At 41.3% G+C, this 24,832-nt stretch overlaps 2 long non-coding RNA genes across 2 annotated transcripts in view; one reads left to right on the top strand and one right to left on the bottom strand.

Moving 5' to 3' along the window:
• The window catches only part of LOC307104965, a 544,872-nt gene that overhangs the window by 187,962 nt on the left and 332,078 nt on the right, over positions 1 to 24,832 (top strand). The window lies entirely within an intron of this gene.
• LOC307104966 overlaps positions 1 to 24,832 on the bottom strand; it is a 65,056-nt gene that overhangs the window by 12,471 nt on the left and 27,753 nt on the right. The window contains exons 2-3 of the long non-coding RNA XR_013813962.1: positions 12,557 to 12,651; positions 11,353 to 11,522 (exon numbers count right to left, since the gene is read on the bottom strand). This is a non-coding gene — a long non-coding RNA (uncharacterized lncRNA). The remainder of the gene's footprint in view (positions 1 to 11,352; positions 11,523 to 12,556; positions 12,652 to 24,832) is intronic.

Genomic DNA, 24,832 nt, shown 5'->3' with positions numbered 1-24,832 from the left:
CATTTGAATTAAAATTACTATATTGAAATCAAATCTGATGTTCTTTAAATTTTTATTTGGTGTGCGTTGGAAGAGGGGTAGTCTTATATGGCGAGTATATCCCAAACTCTATATTTTAACTGGAAAAGTTGGGGGTTGTCTTATACTCCCAGTCGTCTTATACGCTGGAAAATACAGTATATAACCTGAAGCCAAAAATATTTAAATACTAATATCTCCTCCACTCTTTCCTGAGTTTCTTTAAGATATGCAGACGAGGTCAATGCTGGTTAGGGGGCTTATCTTCTTGTCACACGTTGGGGGATCACATACTCAGTTTATACACCAAACAGGAAGTGACAATTTCCACTAGGAGATTTAAATAATCTTCCCATTGACCCAGGGCCTAATTATAGCAGACAATGCAGATCATAGTAAAACACAGAAAATGCAGCCATTAGCGATAAAAGGAAGAATCAAGACAAAAAGAACTTAGGTTGCAGAGAAGATGAAAGTGCCTTGCAACCCATAAATCTATTTCTACATTAACAGGGAACTTAGCTGCCTGAAATGCTCCCACCATATTAATAAAAGTTAAAAAATCTGCCCTAGCTGATTTGGCTTAGTGCCGTGGTCTGCAAACTGCGGCTCGTGAGCCACATGCGGCTCTTTGGCCCCTTGAGCATGGCTCTTCCACAAAATACCACGGCCTGGGCGAGTCTATTTTGAAGAAGTGGAATTAGAAGAAGTTTAAGTTTAAAAAATTTGGCTCTCAAAAGAAATTTCAATCATTGTACTGTTGATATTTGGCTCTGTTGACTAATGAGTTTGCCGACCAATGGCTTAGTAGATAGAGCATCGGCCTTCGGACTGAAGGATCTCAGGTTTGATTCCAGTCAAGGGCACATGCCTGGGTTGCAGGCTTGATTCCCAGTAGGGGGAAGCCAATCAATGATTCTTTCATCATTGATGTTTCTATTCCTCCCTCTTTCTTCATTTCTGAAATCAATAAAAATATATTTTTTTAAAAGTTGAAAAATCTTCATCATTCAAAGTTAGTGACACACTCAGAGAAGAGCAAGAGAGAAGGGGATGCCTGAGAAATCACATACTTACACAAAGCAGTTTCATGATGAGGCAAGGTGGAAGATATAGACTGTGTTGTGAACATATCTGAAGTTCTTTGGTGTTATAATTAAATAAGAGCTAGCAAAGGATTTACATGAACATATTAATTTAAAAAAAAAAAACAGAGGAAAAGAGCATGGAAAACAAATAACTGATGAAGAAAATTCATACTAATGTTTCCATGTAACAGATGAAAATTGTAACCAAATATAAACCATAGGTATAAAACATTTAGTGAAACAAATGTTTCTATAAAATAGGACTTCATACACAGAATTATGCAAAATCAAGGAAGACATAGTAACACAACACAATTAGTTAAAGATAAGCTTGCAAATCCACTAAAGAAGTGAGAAAGAAAAATAAATCCATTCCAAAACTTAAGACCCCAGAAGTCATGAAAAAAAAATATATAGACACCTGGAAGAATATATTTTTTTAAGAAACTGAAGTGAAAATGATCAAAAGATCATTTAAAGATAAAAGTGAAAATGATAGCTAAAAAAAGTAAAGAAAATGGAGGAAATGCAACTTTATATATGGGCATACCCTGTTTTATTGCACTTCGCTTTCTTGTGCTTCCCAGATATTGTGGTTTTTTTATAAATTGGTTTATGGCAACTCCATATTGAGCAAGTCTATCGCTGCCATGTTTTTAAGCAGCATTTGCTCACTTTATGTCAATTTGTCACATTTTGGTAATACTTAAAATATTTCCAAATTTTTCATTGTTATTATATTTGTTGTACTGATCTTTGATATTACTATTGTAATTATTTAGGGGAACCACAAACAAAGCTCATTAAGACAGCAAACATAATCCATAAATGTTGTCTGTGTTCTGAATGCTCCACCAATTAGTTATTCCCCATCTCTCTCCCTCTGGCCTCCCAATTCCCTGAGATACAATATTAAAATTAGGTCAGTTAATAACTTACAGTCTCTAAGTGTTCAGGTTAAAGAAGAGTTGTACATCTCTCATTTTAAATCAAAAGCTAGAAATGATTAAGTATAATGAGGAAAGTTGAGATAGGCCTTTTATACCAGTTAGCTGAGGTGTGAATGCAAAGGAAAAGTTCTTGAAGGAAATTAAAAGTGTTACTCCAGTGAACATCTATACTAATAAAAGGGTAATATGCTAATTAGAGTGGAAAGCTTCCGGACAAAGCCACAGCGGCTACCCAAGGCTCAGGCAAGCTGCAGATGGCGGCTGCCACTGCCAGGGCCGGTCCGAGGCTCAGGCAAGCCGTGGATGGCAGCTGCTGCTGTGAGGGCCTGAGGCTCAGGCAACAAAGGCTGAGCCAAGGCTCAGGCAGCTGCTGTGGCAGCAGCAAAGGTGTGATGGGGGTGTCGCCTTCCCCTGATCGGCTGGTCGACTCCCACAGAGGGAGGCCAGATTATGGCTTAAGGGAGTGGGCCTAAGCCGTCAGTAAGACATCCTCTGAAGGCTCCTGGACTATGTGAGAGGGAGCAGGCTGGGCTGAGGGACCCCCCCTCTACCCCCCCCAGTGCATGAATTTTCGTGCACCATGCCTCTAGTATAAACTATAAGAAATCAGACAAGCCTTATTACTGATATGGAGAAAGTTCTAGTGGTCCGGGTAGAAGATCAAACCTGCCACACAACATTTACTTAATTCTAAACTTAATTCAGAGCAAGGCCTTAACTATTTCCATTTTATGAAGGCTGAGAGAGGTGAGGAAGCTGCACAAGAAAAGTTTAAAGGTAGCAGAGATTGGTTCATGAAATATAAGGAAAGAAGCCATCCCCATAACATAAAAGTGAAAGGTAAAAAGCAAGTGCTTAATGCAGAAGCTACAATAAGTTATGCAGAAGATCTGGCCCCGATAACTAGTGAAGGTGGCTACACTCAACAACAGATTTTCTATGTAGATGAAATAGCCTTATATTAGAAAAATATGGCCTCTAGGACTTTCATAGCTAGAGAGAAGTCAACATCTGACTTCAAAGCTTCCAAGGACAGATTAACTCTCTTATTAGGGCTAATGCAACTGGTGACTTTAGTTGAAGCCATACTCATATACCATTCTGAAAACTCTAGGACCCTTAAGAATTGTTCTATAAAAGGAATAATAAAGCCTGGATGATAGCACATCTGTTTACAACATGGTGCACTGAATATCTTAAGCCCACTATTGAGATCTGCTGCTCAGAAAAAAAAAAAAAAAAAAAGATTCCTGAGGTTTGGCTGGATTGACTTGTCAGGACTAATTGGTTGAATCCATGAAATATGGGGTAGCTTCGTTTAAAACCTCTTTCCCTCTTCTGCCAAAATTGTTCAAACAGAACAGGCCCACCATTGTTCAGAGGAGAGATCTTAGAGTGTTCCCCTCAGCCTAATTTGAAGTAAGAACGGGGTAGACAAGAGGGCTTCAGACAAGTGTGACACACCTCCCTCCGGGGAAGCTCCTCCACCAACTTAATCTGGGTTACAGTAAAGTTGGTCTCTCCCTCTATCACCTGGTTCTTACCTTTCCTCAGACTTTAGTTACTATAATTCTCATTTTTAGGCCATGCCTTTTTAATCTTCTTACCAAATTTGTCACCTCTGGGATACAACAATTCCATATCAAGATGATGATACCTCAGAGATTCCAGCCTATTCCTACTTGGGAAGACTCATCTAACAGTCTCTCTGTTCCAGTCTCTGATCCCATTCCCTTGTTTCTCTCAGATAAGGCAGGGAAAGACTTCCATAGCCTACGTAGGCAGGGACCACGACCCTTGTCAGCCTGAAGAAGTTACTGAAAACACTCTCCTTCCTCATCACCCCTAAAAAATTTCAAGGATGGAAGCATCTGAGGAGGGAATGAGGCAGGATAGTAAGAAGCTAGGAAAATTCCTTGGCAAGTGGAATAGGGAAACTGAGACAGATAGTTAAACAGCAATTTGCAACCATCTAGTAAATCTAGATGCCAACCAGTTTGCAGCCATCTAGTAAATCCTGTCTTCCCTAAACCAAGGACACTTAAGAGTAAATGATTTGCACTTCTTCTCCCCAACAAAAGGGTAAATAGCTTAAATCACCCTACTCAGGGAGACAGCAGAAATCCAATTAGTACCCTTTGTGAATCACTCTCAAGGTCAGATGAAGTTAAGGGGATACATTGCATTTTGGCACATCAGCATAACACTAATGAATATTCTGTTGAGATCATCCCTAAGACCTCCCCTAAACTCCCAGCCCGAGAACAAAGGTCCCAGCGTGCACTCGCCCTCCCAGAAGCATGCCCGTGCCTTTCCTCTCTCCTTTTCCTTTTCTTCTCCCAGAGGCATGCATCTCCTAAACTCCATGGGACCCCATAAGGCTTGAAACCAGGGTAGCAATGGGCAGTGGCTGTTCCTCCCAAGCAACCCCCCTGAACCTGTCCCCAAGCCCCTTTTTCTCTGACTCCTTAGTAAGCCAAAGCAGCCTAGGCTCATTTCCCCACTTAGTCCCTCTCCTGTTATCCTAGACCCTTACTTATTTCACTGTCCCCAGCTTTAATAAATGTCCCCTAGAATAAAATAAAAATTAAAGATTCCCATCAAAATAATACTTCTCATTTGCAATGCACCTAGTCAAACAAGAGCTCTAATGGAGATGTACAATCATATTAATGTGATTTTCATGTGGTAACACAACCACCATTTTGCAGTCCATGGATCAAAGATTAATTCCAACTTTAAAGTCTTATTATTTAAGACTAGAGGCCCGGTGCACGAAATTCATGCACGGGGAGGGGGGTGTCCCTCAGCCCAGACTGCACCCTCTCCAATCTGGGATCCCTCGAGAGATGTCTGACTGCCCGTTTAGGCCCAATCCTGGTAGGATCAGACCTAAACAGGCAGCCAGACATCCCTCTCACAATCCAGTACTCCTGGTTCCCAACTGCTCACCTGCCTGCCTTCCTGATTGCCCCTAACCACTTCTGCCTGCCAGCCTGATCACCCCTAAGCACTCTCCTGCCAGCCTGATTGATGCCTAACTGCTCCCCTGCCAGCCTGTTTGGCCCTAACTGCCCTCCCCTGCAGGCCTGGTCACCCCCAACTGCTCTCCCTTGCAGGCCTGGGTCCCCCCCAACTGCCCTTCCCTACAAGCCCGGTTGCCCCCAACTTCCCTCCTCTACCAGCCTGGTCACCCCTAACTGCCCTCCCCTGCAGGCTTGATCACCCCCAACTGCCCTCCCTTGCAGGCCTGGTCCCTCCAAACTGCCCTCCCCTGATGGCCTGATTGCCCACAACTGCCCTCCCTTGCAGGCCTGGTCCCTCCCAACTACCCTCCCCTGCTGGCCATCTTGTGGTGGCCATCTTGTGTCCACATGGGGGCAGAATCTTTGACCACATGGGGGTAGCCATCTTGTGTGTTGGAGTGACAGTCAATTTGCATATTACTCTTTTATTAGATAGGATAGAGGCCTGGTGCACGGGTGGGCGCCAGCTGGTTTGCCCTGAAGGGTGTCCCAGATCAGGGTGGGGGTTCCCTTGGGGCATGGGGCAGCCTGGGCGAGGGGCATGTGGTGGTTTGCAGGCCGGCTACACCCCCCGATGACCCAAGCAGAGGCCCTGGTATCTGGGATTTCTTTATCTTCTATAATTGAAACTTTGTAGCCTGGAGCGGAGCCAAGCCTCCTGCTTGCTCCGTGGCCGCAGCCATTTTTGTTGGGATTTATTTATCTTCTATAATTGAAACTTTGTAGCCTTGAGCGGAACCAAGACTCCTGCTCTCAATGTGGCTGCCGCCATTTTTGTTGGGATTTATTTGTCTTCTATAATTGAAACTTTGTAGCCTTGAGTGGAGGCCTGGGCCTGCCAGGGTGTGCGGAAAGCTTGGCTTCCTCCATTGCTGGGGGCGACTCAAGCCTCCTGCACTCTTCAGCTCTGTGGCTGCCGTGATTTTTGCTGGGATTTATTTATCTTCTATAATTGAAACTTGTAGCCTTGAGTGGAGGCCTGGGCCTGCCAGGGTGTGTGGAAAGCTTGCCTTCCTCCATTGCTGGGGAAACCCAAGCCTCCTGCTCACTCTGTGGCCGCAGCCATCTTGGTTGGGTTAATTTGCATACTCGCTCCTGATTGGCTGGTGGGCGTGGCTTGTGGTCATAGCAGAGTGATGGTTAATTTGCATATTACTCTTTTATTAGATAGGACTAGAGGCCCGGTGCACGAAATTTTTGCAAGGTGGGGTGTCCCTCAGCCCAGCCTGCACCCTCTCCAATTTGGGACCCCTCAAGGGATATCCAACTGCCCGTTTAGTAAACGGGCAGTCGGACATCCCTCTCACAATCCAGGACTGCTGGCTCGCAACTGCTCGCTTGCTTGCCTTCCTGATTGCCCCTAACCGCTTCTACCTGCCAACCTGATCACCCCCTAACCACTCCCCTGCCAGCCTGATTGATGCCTAACTACTACCCTGCCAGCCTGTTTTCCCCTAACTGCCCTCTCCTGCAGGCCTGGTCACCCCTAATTGCCCTCCCCTGCAGGCCTAGTCCCCCCCAACTGCTCTCCCCTGCAGGCTTGATCACCCCCAACTGCCCTCCCTTGCAGGCCTGGTCCCTCCCAACTGCCCTTCCCTGCTGGCCATCTTGTGGTGGCCATCTTGTGTCCACATGGGGGCAGGATCTTTGACCACATGGGGGCAGCCATCTTGTGTGTTGGAGTGATGTTCAATCTGCATATTACTCTTTTATTAGATAGGCTTATTTAAGAAATATATTTCATAAGGCTGTCACTGCCATAGACAGTGATTCCTCTGATGGATCTGGGCAAAGTAAACTGTCAACTTTCTGGGAAGAATTCACTATTCTAAATTCCATTAAGAACTTTTGTTGTGCTCGCTTCGGCAGCACATATACTAAAATTGGAACGATACAGAGAAGATTAGCATGGCCCCTGCGCAAGGATGACACGCAAATTCGTGAAGCGTTCCATATTTTTAGAGAAAAAAAAAAAAAAAAAAAGAAAAAAGAACTTTTGTTGTTTATGGGAAGATGTCAAAATATCAACATTTACAGGAATATGAATGAAGTTGATTCCAACCCTCATTGATGTCTTTGAGGGGTTCAAGACTTCAGTAGAGGAAGTAACTGCAAATTTGGTGGAAATAGCAAGAGAACTAGAATTAGAAATGGAGTCTGAAGATGACTGAGTTGCTGCAATCTGATGATAAAACTTTAATAAATGAGGAGTTGCTTCTTATGGATGAGCAAAGAAAGTATTCTTGAGATGAAATCTACTCCTGGTGAAAATGCTGAGAAGATTGCCGAAATGATAATACAGGATTTAGAATATTACATAAACTTAGTTGATAAAGCAGCAACTGGGTTTGAAAGGATTGACTCCAATTTTGAAAGAAGTTCTACTATGGGTAACATGTTATCAAACAATATCACATGCTACAGAGAAGACATTCATGAAAGGAATAATTAATTGATGAATCAAAATTTGATTATTACTTTTTTAAAGAAATTTCCACAGCCACCCCTACCTTTAGCAACCACCATCCTAATCAATCAGCAGCCATCAGTATCAAAGCAAAACTCTCCATCATCAAAAAGTTTATGACTTTGCTAAAGCCTCAGATGATTAGAATTTTTTAGCAATAAAGTCTTTTTAAATTAAGGTATGTACATTTTTTAGATATAATGCCATTGCAACCTTAATAGAGTATAGTATAGTATAAACATACTTTTATATGCACTGGGAAACCAAAAATTTGTGTGACTCGCTTTATCACGATATTGTGGTGGTCTGGAACCAAACTTGTAATATCTTCAAGGTATACCTGTATATATAATTGATATTCCTGTGTGAATTGAAATAAAACTAATGAAAATATATTAAAAGTATAATTCAAAAGAATTGTACATATAGGAAATATAGTAAAAATATTGCAATAATGAGGTATGGATGCCATGTGGGTACTAGACTTACCAAGGCAATTCACTTCATACATTACGTAAAATATAGCCACTATTCTGTACTCCTGAAACTAATATAATATTGGTCAACTGTAATGGAAAAATAAAATTAAAATTTTACAGAAATAAAATAAAACTTGCATCTATAAACTGAAAAAGCATACCATGTCTCTGGAAAAATTAACACAGAATGATCAATGCCAAGATATATAGTAACTGTATTAGTCACCATCTATCAAGAGACAGAATCCATACAGTAACTTAATCAGGGAAAGTTCAATATAAGAAATTATTAACTATCACCGGGACTGAGGTAATGAGGAATTGGCTAGTAAGAAGTAAAGAGAACTCTGAAGAATATAAGAATAGCAGATAGAGGGGCAGCCACTACCTCTATGGCTGAAATAAGAAGAGGCACCTACTGTATTCTGCACAAGAACTAAAATCCAGATCTTGACAGGACAGACATAACGTGAGTATGGTTCACTGGATTTTGAAGTCACTGAGAAATGACTCTAGCAGAACTTGCTAAAAATTTACCCTTTGGATAAACTATCCACAGAGAGGTGCCAAGAGTTGAAACTCAGTGCAAAGCTTCCCAAGAAAGTGCTAGGAAAAGTCATTCAAGGAGAGGTGTCTTGCTGGTGGCATTACACCGAGAAGTCATCTAAAGAACACCAGGTGAAGTTGCTGTCACTGGGTGTTGCTGACCAACATGTGTTATAGAAGCCAATTATTGAAGAAATGGTACACTGAAGGAGCCAGGCAATGGAGAAGCCACACACTACAGAAGCTGAGCGATGGAGAAACCATCCACATTCCTGAAGCCAGACACTGGAGAAGCTGCATGGTGAAGAACCCCGGTGCAGACAGGAGAAGCTGCCGTACTGCAGGAGCCTGGCCCTGAAGAAGCTGCCTGCTGTTGGCAATCGGTACTGGAGAAGCTGCTAGTGCTGAAGAAGCTGCATGCCATACAACTCAAATGATGGAGAAGCTGTCCAAGCTGCAAGAGCCAGGTAGGGAGAAGCCACCCATGCTGCAGGAGCCAGGTGCTGGAGAACTCATTCACCCTGCGCAAGCCTGGAGAGAGACTCCCCTGTGTCCCACCTGCACTTCCTACAGACAACGTAAACATCATGCCATGTGGCAAAGGGAAATATTTACGGTTCTCCTACCCACCACCCCTTGGAACTGGCAATCTGACAATGGGGACTCTATAAATAATTTAGGATGGGCAGCCTTGATTTTATGAACAACTTTTCAACACTTGGAATAAAATCACTAATACAAAAAGTTACTTATTCACCTATTCTGTGGAGTTCTACTTTTTTCAGAGTAGTAGGAAATGGAAAACATATAAGAGAAAAGAGTAGTAAAGGACATCTTCATTTAATTGAATTAATAATAAAATTTCCTTCCTAACTGTGAAATTGTCTTCCAAATAGCTAGTTGAAAAAAAAGAAAATGATGCTTTTTAGAGCTGAGTTTCTCTGTATAACTAGCCTACACAGTGATCAAAGTCTAAAATCCCCTTTCATTTGCTTAATCTATTCCTAAAACCACTCAGGAGAGTTGACTCCCACCAAGGAGATCCCATAACCCTGAGAACAAGTTCTTGTTGGCTCCTATGAGGGGCCCGGAACAGATCTACACTGCTGTCTGTCAGCAGCTCACATTCCCTCCTCTCAGTTTTCTCCTTAAGGAGTTTAGCACCCAGAATATTCAGAACCTTTCCAGAAACAAAAATAACACCAAATTTAACCCTTTGCACTCGCTTGCTTTTTTCGATTCCTTTATTCTACTGCGAACCGTGTGGAGTCACACTCGACATCCGAGTGCAAATTAAGACAACAATATCTTACTAGGGTAAATGGCTGTATTACTTCTTTACCTAAGAGATTGAGAAGCCAAGAGAGTCTGACAAGTCTTTCAAATTACAAATTTTTAAAATGCATAACAGGGCTACCAACCCAAGTTTGAAAAGTTTCACATAAATTAATTAGTAGAGCTTAGGTATCTTACCCAGAAGATAATGTTAATTTTTTTAGTCTGGGTGTTATAATAAGTTTAGGGGGGTAATATATACAAGGAATTTTTTATGGTTATAGAAAAATAACAGGAGAATTACAATATACAGCACAGATTTAAATATGACAACCAGTTTTCTTCCTGGATTTACTTTCATTCAAATGTTTAAAGAATATTCGCAGCCTTCAGTTTTATCACAGGAGATTCTAATTGCTATACCACTTAAAATAAAGCATTTGAGCAAATAAGCATTATAACAGAAAAAGCTTTTTCAATAAGCTTGTTAATTAGAGGCTTAGAGGCTGTAGCTTTAGTCAGAACCTATTAGCCAACACTAGAACAAAGAAATAGCTACCAGTGGCTAATGGAATCAAAGTGCTAAAAAGAATAGAATAGAAAATCTAGTGTTTATACTGAGACATTATGGAATTTATAATGATGTACATCTACCTCTTAGACCTCCAGATATCTAGGGACTTCCAGAGAGACCCCAAAGGGATTTTGGACTAATTCTGAGTTCTGCCATTTTGTTTAGTACCAATCTTATTTCTAACTAGAGGCCCGGTGCACGAAATTTGTGTACGCATGCGATTCCTAGGCCTGGCCGGCGATCGAAGCGCCAGCATCTGGGCCCTGGGAAGATCAAAGCGCCAGATCGAAGCACCAGCTAATCTCTGGGCCCTGGGAAGCACCTGGGCCCCCGGGCCCCCGTGCGCCCCCCCTCCACCTGAGTCACAGCACCCAAGTCCCCATGCAGAGATGCAGTGAGTGTGGCTGAATGCTGCGGGCCGGGGCACAGCATGGGCCTCTGGGCTGCCCAGCAGCGCCACACAGAAGCCCGGTGGGCAGCATGCTCTTTCCCGGCCTGCCTCGCAGACCAGCTCCTACATGAATCCACAGGGAGCCCCAACCGGCCCCTGTGGTCCCTGTGGCTGCAGCCCAGCTCACCCAGAAGAGGCCGCACAGGTGTGGGGCAGGCTCCTCGTGGGCACCCGGCACCTGAGCCTGGGGGCTTCCCCAGCGCATGAGCCCTGGTGTCCTGGGGGAGGGTAGCAGGGGGAGTGAGCTAAGCAGACACCCTGCATTCCCACTGCACCTCCGCACCCATCACTCCTGCCCCCAGGTAACTGGCGAGAGGTCGCAGCCCCCCACCTGGGCGCTGCAGGAGGTTGGTTGCCACCACCCATCCCCAGTTCCCCGGCCCAGCCTTGGGTCCGGCCTGATCCAGCAATCAGGGCCTGCTGGCCACTGGTCACCATCTGCGGGGCAATCCGCCTTGGCCTGGCACTGACTGCTCACCTGCTCCACCATCCCACCGTGGTCCTGCTCTCGTTGGAGCCCATCAGGGTTGGCAGCACCTCCACTGCTGCCCACTGCCAGCGCCACATCGCTGACGCCCGCCATGTTCCGCACCGCCCCCTGGTGGTCAGCACATGTCATAGCAAGCGGTTGAACTCCAGGTCGAACTCCTGGTTGAGGGGACAATTTGCATATCAGGCTTTTATTATATAGGATAGCTATTTATACTGTTGAGATATTAATATAACACATGATTTAACTGATCTTTATAACAATAGTTTGGATTCACCATTTGTCTTATTGGTAGCTGTATTCAGTTCTCTAAAAATCTAAAAGAACAAAATGTCCTGTTATAGACTGAACGTTTGTGTTCTATCAAAATTCTTATGTTGACATCTAATTCCCAATGTGATAGTATTTGGAAGTGGGACACTTGGGATATAATGAGGTAGTGAAGGCGGAGCCCTTATGAGTGGGATTGGTGTTCTTAAAAGAAGAGGCCAAAGAGCTAGCTTGCTCCTCTTTTCACCATATGAGAATACAAGAAGTTGGCAGTCTGCAACTCAGAAGAGGACCTTCTTCAGAACATAATCTGGGACCTGCAGCCTCCAGAATTGTGAGAAATAAATTTGTTGTTAATAAGCCACCCAGTCTATAGTACTTTGTTATAGTAATCTGATATGAACTAACATATACCCTATCAGGAGGTATGTCAGATTTCAAAAACATGTATGTGGAATTCTAAAGTCATATTAATTCCTGAACATTACATCCTTTTCCAAACCCATCTCTCCAACCAATCTAAGCTCCTGGCCACTTCTAAACACACCTCAAGTTTTCCCATTAGTTGTGCCTTTTCTCCACAGAAGTATCTGCTGCCCCTACCTGTGTATGTCCAAGTTTCACCATGTCTTCAGAGTCCCTGTGAAATAATACCTTTTCTAGAAAGCCTTCCTTAATTGCCCCAGCTTGATGTCTCTCCATCCTCTGAACTATTGTAGTTTCTGTCGATAGCAGATAAGTCTACGTCTTATCGCCTCTGCTAGACTAGAAGTAATTTCAGAGCAGGGCTCATGGCTTACAAATTTTTCTTAGCCCCTTATATAACTTGGTGTCATGGTTTGCACATATTAGATGCTCAACTAGTATTTGTTTAATCAGGAATTAATCCCACCAAAGAGAACTTTAGGACAATATTTCTTACCTCCAAGCAGGCAGAATTCAGTCTGGCAGATTAAACCTCAAAGGAAGGGGAATCCAGACATCACTGAATAGTGCCCATCCAAGCAACATTGCAGCCTACAGCAAAAGATAAAAACAATAACACTGATCCTATCTTCATTTAAAATTTTGACATTTTGTTCATTGTGGATATTTAAATTTTCAATTTTGATTATTCAAATTTTTATTATTCAAATATTGCATTAAAATACTATTTATCTTGATACCTGAGTTTTTAACACCTTACATTTTGCACCTGAGGCAAGTGCCTCACTCTCTTCACTTTATTTCCAGACCTCCAATAGCCATAATTAAGTTGATGGAAGCTTAAGATATCCAAATCATTTGCCCATTCTGAGCATAATGCTGGCCATTGTGCAGATATTTAGGAAAGAACTAAACAGACTTCCAAATTCTCAGATAAAGTTTCTACTGTAGTGTTGAGCTAGAGTGTTATCCCATTCCTACAAACACTATGCCAAGAGGGAAGAAAGATGCAGATGGTCATACATGTTGAGTCAAAACCTACAGAGGCAAACAAGATCATTCCTGGGGCAGAGAAAACACATTTGTCAGACACAAGACTTTCCTTCCAAGCCCAACCAGATAACACACTGAAAATGTGGCTCTACTTCTTGCCCTTGAAACAAATGGTTCAAGAACTCAAGCAGATCTGGCTCAATACGTGGTATCTATCAGTAAATGTAGCCATCAGTACCTGTATGAGACATAATTAATAAAGACAGGACTATCCTTTAGAGGGTTTGGGGGTTTTATTTGGTATCTGCAAAGGAGGTGACTTTAGCCCTTTACATGTTTACATATGTGAGGGACATTCAAGTCTTTTCAACTTCCTAATCCACAGTTACCATTATAGCTTACAATCCCCCTCCCCACCCCCACAAAATGCAATATAGTAAAAGTGAAGCACTTAAGTGATCCCTCCAGTTCTTTAATGATTTTGTAACAATAATAGTAAAGAGATATCCAAAGTTATTTTAATTCCAAGCCATCATGCCTTAGGTTTCCTGACTTCAATCCACCAGACTTAGCAGATGGCTTTTTTAAAATGATTTTTCAAAATGAATTCATTTTTATCTGGTCATGGGAAACACTAAATCCCAAATAACAAAACAACAAAGCCTTTTTATATTATTATTTGTGGTTTACTTACATACTCTTTAGAAACAGAAAAAATCTACTGATAGACTTTTCTTAGGTCACCGCTTAGTATTGATTTCAGAAATGTAACTATTGTAACCAGTGTCCCAGGTTTCAAATCCTCCTCCATCAGATTTCTTTCATGTCCAGGTTAATCTACCACCCTATCTGCTTGCAGAAGTCCAGTACCCTTCTCCATTGTTTCTGAAGACACTCTGAGCCCGTCATTTATCATCTTTCACTTAACAATGTTAATATAATAGCTAAAATTATGCTGCTTCATCCAAATTTCTATTAGTTATAGAATGGCTAAATAGATTGGGTATAGTTATAACATGAAATATTATATAGCTACTAGAGGCCCGATGCACGAAATTCGTGCACGGGGGAGGGGTGTCCCTCAGCCCAGCCTGCACCCTCTCCAATCTGGGACCCCTCAAAGGATGTCCAACTGCCCATTTAGGCCCGATCCTACCGGACTGCTGGCTCCTAACAATCCAGGACTGCTGGCTCCTAACTGCCCTCCCCTGCAGGCTTGATCGCCCACAACTGCCCTCCCTTGCAGGCCTGGTCCCTCCAAACTGCCCTCCCCTGCTGGCCATCTTGTGGCGGCCATCTTGTGTTCAGATGGGGGAAGCCATCTTTGACCACATGGGGGCAGCCATCTTGTGTGTTGGAGTGACGGTCAATTTGCACATTACTCTTTCATTAGATAGGATAGAGGCCTGGTGCACGGGTGGGGGCCGGCTGGTTTGCCCTGAAGGGTGTCCCAGATCAGGGTGGGGGTTCCCTTGGGGCGTGGGGTGGCCTGGGCGAGGGGCCTGTGGTGGTTTGCAGGCCGGCCACGCCCCCCGGCAACCCAAGCGGAGGCCCTGTTATCTGGGATTTCTTTATCTTCTATAATTGAAACTTTGTAGCCTTCAGCGGAGCCAAGCCTCCTGCTTGCTCCATGGCCGTACCCATTTTTGTTGGGATTTATTTATCTTCTATAATGAAACTTTGTAGCCAAGGCAGGCCAGGACTATGGAAGCTTGGCTTCCTCCATCGCCAGGGACATCTCAAGCCACCTGCTCTCTCCAGCTCCATGGCTACTGCCATTTTTGTTGGGATTTATTTATCTTCTATAATTGAAACTTTGTAGCCTTGAGTGGAGGCCTGGGCCTGCCACGGTGTGCGGAAAGCTTGGCTTCCTCCATTGACGGGGAAATCCAAGCCTCATGCTCGCTCTGTGGCTGCAGCCAACTTGGTTGGGTTAATTTGCATACTTGCTCCTGATTGGCTGGTGGGTGTGGCTTGTGGGTGTAGCAGCATGATGGTTAATTTGCATATTACTCTTTTATTAGATAGGATGAAAATGAACAACTGCAACTACATGCAACAACATGTATGACTCTGAAAAAGAAGCCAGAGACCAGAAGTTGCATATTGTACAATTCTATTTATTAAAAATTCAAAGCAGACCAAAGTAATCTTACATGATGGTTACTCTTGAGGAAGAGGGCATGTTTGGAAGGGGATAAGCAGAGTCTTTGGGGGAGATTACAATGTTCTGTTTCTTGAAAAGAAGGCTAATTACAGTATATGGGTGTGCTACTTTGAGAAAGTCCACTGAAAATTTTGTGTATATGCTATACATCAATAAAAAGTTTTGTGAAAATAATAACAACACTGTTGCCAACATGCCATTGCTTAAATCTATAACTAACCTTTTTTTTAAATGAAGGACAGAAATTCACACAAACATTCTAAATCTCTCTCTCTCTTTCTCTCCCCATATACATGCATTAAAAGCTATTCTTAAAAATAAAACTGCATTTAATTCTAATTCTCCATTTCTGGTAGAATTTTTCCCCTTAGCTATAAATACATATACCTAACTATATGGTTGGTAGGTTCTTGCACCTATGTTCTCTTCAGGAATTTATAACTGAACATGTCTAAAAACTAGTTCATTGTTCTCCTCTCCTACTTTTTCTATCTCAACAGATATTATCACTATCCACTCATTTGCCCAAATCAAAAACATGGCATTTTCTTACTATCTACATTTTCCTTACTGCTCAAACAAATAAACACTATCTCCTATCAAGAAATGCCTTCACTCACCCTAACAGGTTTGGCTCAGTGGATAGAGCATTGGCCTGTGGACGGAAAGATCCCAGGTTTGATTCCAGTCAAGAGAATGTACCTTGGTTGCAGGCACATCCCCAGTAGGAGGTGCGCAGGAGACAGCTGATTGATGTTTCTCTCTCATCGATGTTTCTACCTCTCTATCTCTCTCCCTTCCTCTCTGTGAAAAATCAATAAAATATATTTTTTTTTAAAAAAAGAAATGCCTTCACTCCTTCAATACAATCATTTTAGTCCCATAGCCTCCATTCCCACTTCCTTGCCTTATTTCAGTACTTCATTATTTTTGTTGTGGATGATTGTGATTAATGGCTCCCCTGCCTCTCATCTCACTCCTTTCCAATCTATCCAGCCCACTGCCTTTAGAGCAAAGGTAATCAGTTTCCTTGCTATATAGCCACACTTCAATTTAACCAGAAGTTGTTTCACACAGACCAATCACCCATATTCTTAAATGGTTGACTTTAATATGTTCTCCCTTCAAAAAATATTTTTTTCTTAAAAAATAAAAGTTTTCCAGTTCTGATATTATGAAAATAATGTATAAATTCAAACACAATTTCCCAAGGCATCTGTAGAGAGAAATGTATGGTGATAAAATGTCCTACATATCATAAAGCAAAAGAAAATTACTTTCATGCATGTAGTGAACATGTTTGGAATACCTGCTCAATCCTTACATCCTCTATAAGAACCTCTTTCCCCAGGGAAAAGAGTAAACCACCCAAGCCATGTTCATACAATTTGACTTTGGGTTGGTAATTTTCTACAGAGAAACTACTACCATGGTTTGGAAACTCATTTAAGATGAGTCAATCAGTTTTTCTCCTGGGAGTTCAATTTTGAGACTGAAAGATGTTTGTGAGTCTCCACTGGGTGCTTGAACTAGGACTATGTTTGAGAGAAAAGAATGGGTAGACACACAAAGAAGACCACAGGCAGGAGACTGGCCTGGAAGAACCGAAGGCAATTTCATTCTCCCCCTTTTCAGTTCCTGGATCAGTCCATGCAGCCTGGAAACACTGCCTGCTTTTGGATTTTAGATATAGCCTATTCCTTAAAATATGTCCTTTACCTGGGGTGAGTTTTCACTACTAATAAACAAAAGATTATAGAGTAAAGCAATGTTAATTAATCTAGTTACCCAGCCCCCCAAAGTCCATTAATTATACTATTTTCCATTAATAGTTTTAGTATTGTTCACTTATATTAATGATTTAACCAAAGAATAAACTCTATATCCTGTAAAGATAGATTGAACAGTCCAAATCATCAAATATCAAAATAAAAATATCAACCACATTGCTTTATAGCAGTGCTTTCAGTTTTTCCCATGTCAGACCTCAAAAGAAAATACTATTTGTATGATACACTAGAATAAATAGCATGCATGATGCCACAGGCCCAGAACCAGCCTGACTTCCCAAGGACTGAGAGAAGCAATGTCTAACACTCTTATTCATTTGTGTTACACTGGTATAGTGTGTCCAAGCACACCAGTTGGGGAGCTTTTTTTTTTTTAACTAATATAGCTTTATTGTTCAGATTATTACAGTTGTTCCTCTTTTTCCCCCCACTAGCTCCCCTCCACCCAGTTCCCACCCCACCCTCTGCCCTTACCCCCCCCACACTGTCCTTATCCATAGGTGTACGATTTTTTGTCCAGTCTCTTCCCACACACCTTTCCCCCCGAAAATTGTCAGTCCACTCCCTTTCTATGCCCCTGATCCTATTATATTCACCAGTTTATTCTGTTCATCAGATTTTTTTTTTCACTTGATTTTTAGATTCACTTGTTGATAGATATGTATTTGTTGTCACTTTGCTCATAATTTTTATCTTTACCTTTTTCTTCTTCTTCCTCTTCTTACAGAATACCCTTTAGCATTTCATATAATACTGGTTTGGTGGTGATGAACTCCTTTAGCTTTTTCTTATCTGTGAAGCTGTTTATCTGGCCTTCAATTCTGAATGATAGCTTTGCTGGGTAGAGTAATCTTGGTTGTAGGTTCTTGCTAGTCATCACTTTGAATATTTCTTGCCACTCCCTTCTGGCCTGCATAATTTCTGTTGAGAAATCAGCTGATATTCGTATGGGTACTCCCTTGTAGGTAACTAACTGTTTTTCTCTTGCTGCTTTTAATATTCTTTGTCTTTTGCCCTTGGCATTTTAATTATGATGTGTCTTGGTGTGGTCCTCTTTGGATTCCTTTTGTTTGGGGTGCTCTGTGCTTCCTGGACTAGTAAGTCTATTTCTTTCACCAGGTAGGGGAAGTTTTCTGTCATTATTTCTTCTAATAGGCTTTCAATATCTTGCTCTCTCTCTTCTTCTGGCACCCCCATAATTCGGATGTTGGTACGCTTGAAGTTGTCCCAGAGGCTCTTTACACTATCTTCATATTTTTGGGTTCTTTTTGCTTTTTGCTTTTCTGGTTGGGTGTTTTTTGCTTCTTGGTATTCCAAATCTTTGACTTGATTCTTGCGATCCTCTAGTCTTCTGTTGGACCTCTGTATATTATTATTTATTTCAGTCAGTGTATGCTTAATTTCTAGTTGGTCCTTTTTCATATCCTCGAGGGACTCACTAAATTTAGTGGTGGTTTCTAGAAAATTCTTGAAAAACTTTATAACCGTGGTTTTGAACTCTATATCCAGTAGTTTGCTTTCCTCCATTTCTTTCATTTGTGACCTGTTTCTTTGTCTCCGCATTTTGGCTGCTTCCCTGAGTTGATAGAGTGGCTTTGTGTGCTAGGTGTCCTATAGGGCCCAGTGGCTCAGCCTCCCTAATTATCTGAGGTGGACGCTCTTGGTGCGCCCCTTTGTGTGCTGTGCGCACAGTCTTGTAGTTAAGCCTTGATTGTTGTTGGTATGACTGGGAAGAATTGACCTCCAGGCCAATTGGCTGTGAGGATCAGTTGTGTCTACAATGGGAGAACTTCTGTGCTGGAGACACCCTTATGGGGCAAGACTTGCTTCAGTGGGGCTTTGGTGCTCACTGTGTCTGCCCCCTGAGTGTGTCCCTTATGGAACTGAGGAGTTGTAATCTGGATGGTCCCACTCTGACCACTGGGTACACTGGCTCTTGGATCTCCAAGGAGGTGCAAATTTAACTCTGCCTGAGGCCACCCAGCCGGAGCTATGGAGAGATCTGCAGATTCCTCTTCTTTGTTTGGGGTTTGAAGGTGCCCAGATGAGGCCCAGCTGTGAAGCAATGCAGGCTGCTGTGGAGCCTTGGGCCTTCTTTTGGAAGTTCTGGGGCTCTCTGACCCAGCTGCAGTTTGTTAGGTAATTTTAGGTTGCAAAGGGTCAGGCCATTCATATGCAAAAGCCTCTGCGCACAGCTTGGGTGGGGTTGTAAATTCGGTGGGGCGGGGTCTCGGCGAATCAACAGGGCGGAGCAAACAGCAATGGCTGACCTTCAGCCCTGCCCTAAGAGGCCCCCGGGTCTCAGTGTCCCGCGGTAATCGCTCCAAGCACCTCTGAGAAAAAGCTGTCCTCATGTTCCACCCCGATGCCAGACAGTCCAGTTTCCCCCCATAAGAGTCTGGGTCTGCAGAGTCTGGCCCGGAACTGGAGTTCAGAGCAGTCAGGAGCTGTGTTTCCCTCCTGATTGAAAAAGACAACCGCGTCCTCAGTTGCCAGCCCTTTCTGCTCCCGTGCCTCCATACCTCCGCACTTTATTTCTGCACCTCCTCTGAGTCTCAGTGTGCTTTTCTCTTTCCTTCTAGTTGTAGAATTTCCACTCAGTCAGCCTTCCTGTGGTTCTGGATGATGTCCATTTTGTCTTTTAGTTGTAGTTTTGAAGTGGTTGTGCGAGGCAGCAAGTTCAGGTGTTTACCTATGCCGCCATCGTGGTTTCTCCTAGATCTTAAGTTATATCACCAAAATAAAAAGATAACTATGTGAAATAAAAGATTAATTAGCTTGGTTGTAGTGATCATTTAACAAGTATACATATATCGAAACATCAAATTGTAAACCTTAAACATGTACAATTTTTATTTGTAAATTAATTATACATCAATAAATATGAGGGGTGAAAAGCAAGCAGTCATATGAGTTATTGGATAGAATAGGAAATAAAAATGTCAATCCTTGAATAAAACTCAACTCTATAAACACTTTTTAAATATTTTTATATGCAATCCTGTGAAGTATGAAGATCAATTGGGCCCTTCCCTGGAGTAACTTAAGAAAGTGAAAGAGAAGATTATACTGCAAGGCAGGATGCAGGGAGTTGAAGTCAATAACAAGTTATGTGAAGAATTCATTCGGCCTGAGAGAATATAGCTAGAACCAGGAAGAGGTAAAATGGGAGCAGAATCTGGCCCACACAGCACTGAAAGCCAAGGAGAGAGACTCCACCCAATATAAACAATCAGAAATTAGTGAACAAATGGAAGGACATTGAGTAAAGCCAAAAGAAATCAAAGCACTTGAAAAGCAAAAGTGGAATTCAGTCAAGAGATCCTCAGGCAAAAGAGTAAGAGAAAGATTTAGAACAACAAGTTAGGTGTGGGCATGATTTACAGGGCTCTAACCAAGACCATCACTCAAAGCCAGAATTACCATGGTAATTCAGTTAGTTACCAACTGCACAGAACTGACAGGAAGAAGTTGTGAAGAAAATGAAGAGCAAAAGTGCACACAGCTGAGAAGGCCTTTGAGTTGGAGGTGACCTTGCTTTAAAGACGCTTTTATTCTAGAGATCTAGAAATCCATCAGTCCTTTTTTACTGACCTCCCTCCTGGTCCCCAGCCACATTATTATTAACAAACCAGACTATTTGCCATTGCTCAAACAGAGAATGTTCTTTCAAATTTCCAAATTGTTCCTTACGCTGCTTTCTGTACCTGAAAACACACCCTCTTCCTTTAAGGCCAACTACCCAAAATGAAAGTTGGATTTAATTAAAGACTATTGATTATACTGGTTTTTTCCTTTGGCAAACTTAAATTTAGTGACCCCACTGAGATAAGTATAGCAAAGTAACCAGAATGTAAATAAAAAATTGTCTTATGAGGACAATGTCCCCAAAAAACGGTTCCTGTAATCTCAATAAAAATGGCTAAGCTGGGTCCCTCTCCTAGGGAAACTGAAATGTTCTTTGTAGGAGACTGAGGAAGCAGAGGCATCCCCAATTCCTCATAGTACCAAATGCCTGAGGAATTTTCTATGCCTCAGGATCCACATCAAGAACTTGATATTCGGCACCCACTGTGCCATTTCACCAAACCACCATTTTATCACTGCCCTTCCTTATGGGGCATCCTAGGGTTTCTCACTTCCCAGGCAAACTCTGTGAAAACACATTAATTATTTCACATATTTTTAGGATTGATAGCATTGGCTGAGTTTGTGTTTCAAACCTCAAAAAACTGATTTTTAGATTTTTCACTATTGTATGAGAAGTTATTCTTTTTTAAGACTGAAAAGATGAAAGCATAATTAGTTTTCTGAGACTGTCTGATATCAGTGATTTACTCATACTGAGTTCAGCACTAAGATCATGCTGTTCCCTTAGAATTTTCTGACTGACAAAGCAGGAACCCCATGAGTCTGAACATTCTGTATAAAACAACTAATAGGAATGTAACAAGGCTTTATGTTGAAGGGCCTAGAGCAGTTGTGAGATTAAAATGTTGACTAACCACAGGCCAGTTGGCTGCTTAATACTATCAAGGGGCATAATGCTCAAGTCGACCACACAGCTCATTTGATTTCATGTGACATTGGTCTCTCATTGAAGTGCTGCCATTTTGCAATGGTATTTGTCCATTAAGAGAGCACAAAAGACCAAGTTCTTTCACATCAGCTTCAGCACCTATACCAACACATTTTTAACGGGATTATTTTCATTTTTATTTTGGTACTCCTGTCATTGTTTGAAGTTCAAGGTATATCCTAATAGCTACTTTTTAAATATGCTGTGGAATATGCCTCTGCTTGTATTCTCTGAAACTAGGCTATTTGGCCTGTATCTTTAAAAAAAATAATAATTAGAGTTAATATTTACTCAGTGGTAGGCACTGCTCTGAGTGCTTTTACTTTCATTAACTCATCCAAGTCTCATGCTGTTATTAGACCAGGGAACTGAGTGTTAGAGAAGTTAAATCATTTGCCCCAGGTCATAGAGCTGGTGAGTGTAAGAATCAGTTTCTTAAGTAGAGAGAACTAGAACGCATTCATACTATTTTTAATGTTTGGAAATGGTTGTTTTTATTCAGAATAAGTATGAAAAAAGCTATTACTAACTTTGATTGTCTAAGCCTGAACCACAAAAGAACTGCAGAATCATACTGGAGCATATGATAAATTTGGATTAGTTACTCCCTATAAATATAGAATGCTTTAAAGAACATAATTTTGAATTTATCCCAAAAGATGTTATATAGCCAGATGCCTAGAAAAATCACTTCTACTCATTTGGCCACATTACTTATTCATTCTTAGAAGGAGAAAGAAAAAATAGAAGTACAGTTTTCAATAAGCATTGACTATATTAAAAAATATTAACTCACTTAAGGATCTGATGTTTTCCCTAAACATTCTCTTAGCAAAATTTGATTCTTGTACAGCAGGAAATCACAATCTTTGAAGATTGGCTGTCAAGGGCTCTGATTTCCCTCTTTCATTTGACCTTGCTGTGTGTGACCTTGGACATGTTACATAACCTTCTAAATCTATTTCCTCCTCTGTAAAATGTAAGTACTCCTTATCTTGTAGGGTAGATTAGATGATTAGAAAAATGAGGATTGTATTTCAGATCCTCAAAAAATTTTAGTCATTATCATCATCTTTGTCATCATCAAAACTTCTTCTAATGGTCAAAAAACTTCTAAGATCATCTCTCCCCAAACACAACAGCAGCTATTACACTGAAGACTTGCTCTATGAGATCACAGATTCTTCCTTTAAATAATTTTATTCTTATATTTCTTTCTCTACATGATGACTTCTACAATAAAAAATAATTACATTCATCCTCTTTTTTCCCCCTCTGGAACTAGAATGAGAAATTATTCCCCACATGTCATCATAGAGTCTTCTTTTATCAGAGAAAACTTGGATCCCCATTAACACATGGGGTTCCATTCTTTGCTTTTGAGTTTTTATGAGTTTCCATCAGGTCTATTCGCTTCTCTATTTTTGTTCTCATTTTTGTTTTGATCAACCTTATACAAAAGGAAGGGCATCAGGAATAAGGTGAGGGATCATGCACCTTTCCTGAGACTGAACTCCATGACAATGATGTATCTGTAGTCCAGGGATCTAAAGTAGAATAAAAGTTTATGTGTCACGCTTTGAGAATTCTCTCAATTAGCAGATGGAACAACTTTCCTGGAAGGCACACATATCCAACTCCACTGCCATCTCAACATGGCACTTTACTACAACAACTGTTAACCTTGCTGAAAAGTTATGTGACTGGTCAAAGCTGAATAGGAACTCCAGACCTTAACTGAGACACTGAATCCTACAGATAGCTGTCTATATGACAGAGAATTAGTTCAGAACTTGTTGAAACAGTTTAAGACTCTGAAGTAAAGGGCAGTAGATGATAGATTCCCTCACTATGAAAAGATGCCACGATAAAAACTATAAATGATATTGTCGAAGCTTGTTGGAGAACTGTGAGGGGAACTATGTTGCTCACTGAAGTTGCATGGATAAGAACTGGTATAGAGTGAGAATGCTGAAAACACAGGGGTCAGATTATAAAAACTGTGAAGCTAGAACCACAAGTAAAAATAATGCTGTTTCTTTTAAAAATAAAAGGTCTAAAACTTTTTATCCATGAATATTTTATTGCTAATTCTTTATTAAAATTGGCAAAATCTACACTAATAAAAGAGAAATATGCAAATTGACTGTACATACGTGATGCCCATCAGCCAATCAGGCATGAGTATGCAAATTAACCCAACAAAGATGGTGGGTTAATTTGTATATGCAGGCGCAGAGCGGCCAGGCAGGGCAGGACGCCTGCTATGAGGGTGAGGGGGTGGAGAAGGGAGCTACAGGAGCGGTGCTCCAGCCCGGAGCGAAGACTTGCAGGCTCCCGGGAGGCAGCCAAGAGTGAAGCCAGGGGAAGGATGTCCTATTCTTGCATGAATCTTCGTGCAACGGGCCTCTAGTATTAAAATAATACTATTGAATTTAAAAATAATGTTTTGTTATAACACTATGAATTATGTAAACTGAGAAAATAAAAGATAAAAAAATGTTAATATATACAGGGTGGGCAAAAGTAGATTTATAGTTATGAGTACATGAAATAAATTTTATTTTTGTTTTATTATTTGTTAATTTGTATTATTCTATACAAATAATTGTAAACTTACTTTTGCCTACTCCTGCACACTTGAAATAATAAACAACATGTAATAGAAGTAAAAGTAAACTCCGTATTATATTTTTTAATTGGTTACTAATAAGGTTTAAATGGTCAGAGAGCAATAAACCTAATTTCAAAATTCAAATGTAAAATAATAGCAATCATATCCTACAATTTCATCTTAAATTATGGCTAATAATACTTAATGATTGACATGTTTTTTAAAATCTACTAATTTGCAAGTCTCAAAGTTCAATCTGATCACTCACTACACTCCTGTTACAATGGCAAAAAAAGAGAACACCGACCACATCAAATGCTGGCAAGGATGTAGAAAAATAGAAACTCTTATTCATTGCTGGTGGGAAGGCAAACTTATACAGCCACTCTGGAAGACAGTTTGTTTATTTTTCACAAAACTAAACATACTCTTAACATGTGATCCAACAATCACACTCCTTGCTATTTACCCAAAGGAGTTAAAAATATGTCCACACAAACCCTGCACAAGGAAGTGTATAGCAACTTTATTTATAACTAGAGGCCTGATGCATGAAATTCATGCACGCGGGAAAGGGTCCCCTCAACCCAACCTGCACCCTCTCCAATACGGGACATCCCTCTCACAAT

The sequence above is a fragment of the Cnephaeus nilssonii genome (genome assembly GCF_951640355.1).
Source record: "Cnephaeus nilssonii genome assembly, chromosome: 9".
NCBI classification, from domain to species: Eukaryota; Metazoa; Chordata; class Mammalia; order Chiroptera; family Vespertilionidae; genus Cnephaeus; species Cnephaeus nilssonii.
Note: the sequence above shows the minus strand (reverse complement) of the source record. Positions and strands in the feature narration are given on the sequence as shown.